General features: G+C 39.5%; 1 non-coding gene across 1 annotated transcript; it reads left to right on the forward strand.

Moving 5' to 3' along the window:
* The first annotated feature begins 844 nt into the window (after positions 1 to 844).
* On the forward strand, positions 845 to 951 carry LOC121211907 (small nucleolar RNA R71). Its single transcript, XR_005907124.1, has one exon. It is a non-coding gene; the product is annotated as a small nucleolar RNA R71 (small nucleolar RNA).
* Positions 952 to 1,323: the final 372 nt, after the last annotated feature.

The raw sequence follows: 1,323 nt of genomic DNA on the forward strand, positions 1-1,323 counted from the left end.
ATCGGTTTTTGCTCGTTGCGGCTCACCTCAACCTTACCTTTACCTACCATATCTTCTTGTCTCGATTTTGGTTCATCTTCAACTAACCCTTCTTCATCTCGAACAGAAATCATATGAAATTGCTCCCTTGGGTTAGTTTCGATATTACTCAGTAAGCTACCTTGTGGTCATTCTGAAATCATCTTTGCAAGTTGACCAATTTGATTTTCGAGCCCTTGAATCGACGCTTGTTGATTTTTTAGTGCGGTTTCGGTGTTTTGGAAGCGAGTTTCTGACACCGAGATGAATTTCGTTAGCATCTCCTCAAGGTTCGGCTTCTTTTCCTGCTATTAAGGTGGTTGTTGGAAACCTGGAGGTGGTTGCGGTTTTAGATGTCCTTGACCACCCCACGAGAAATTGGGATGGTTCCTCCGACCTACATTATAAGTGTTACTATATGGATTATTTCGATGTCTAAAATTATTACCCATATAGTGGATCTGTTCGTTCTCTATGCTAGGGTTGTAGGACTGATATTCTATGTTGTTCATTCCTCCTCTATTTGTATTGCACTGCATTACTGAATGTACCTGCGTAGAAACACATAAACCATCAATCTTTTTATTTAAGAGTTCTGCCTGGTTTGATAACATGGTGACCGCGTCGAGGTTGAAAACACCGGTTGCTTTATTAGGCTTTGTCCTCATGACTTGCCACTGATAGTTATTCAGTGACATCTCCTCTATGAACTCATAAGCTCCTCAGGTGTTTTATTATTTATGGTACCACGGCGGCTGCATCGATCATCTGCCTAGTTGAGGGGTTTAACCCATTATGAAAAGTCTGAACCTGTAACCATAGAGGTAGCCCATGGTAAGGGCACCTTCTCAATAAATCCTTATACCTCTCCCATGCATCATATAAAGTCTTTAAATCCATTTTTACAAAGGAAGAGATATCATTCCTCAATTTGGCTGTCTTAGCAGGTGGAAAGTACTTCAGCAAAAACCTCTTGATTATTTGATCCCAAGTAGTGATAGAACCTTGTGGTAGGGATTTCAACCACTACTTAGCCTTATTTCTCAATGAGAAAGGGAATAACCGCAAGCGAATGGTATCATCAAAAATGCCATTTATCTTGAAAGTGTCATAGAATTCTAGGAAATTAGCCAAATGAGTATTTGGGTCTTCGTCCTGCAAACCATCAAACTGAACAAATTGTTGAATCATTTGAATAGTATTAAGTTTCAGTTCAAAATTATTTGCAGCAACAGCAAGTTTAACAATACTCGATTTAGCCCCAATTAAATTGGGCTTGGTATAATCATACATAGTACGAGGAGC

Source organism: Gossypium hirsutum, chromosome A12 (assembly GCF_007990345.1).
Source record: "Gossypium hirsutum isolate 1008001.06 chromosome A12, Gossypium_hirsutum_v2.1, whole genome shotgun sequence".
In the NCBI taxonomy this organism is placed as follows: domain Eukaryota; kingdom Viridiplantae; phylum Streptophyta; class Magnoliopsida; order Malvales; family Malvaceae; genus Gossypium; species Gossypium hirsutum.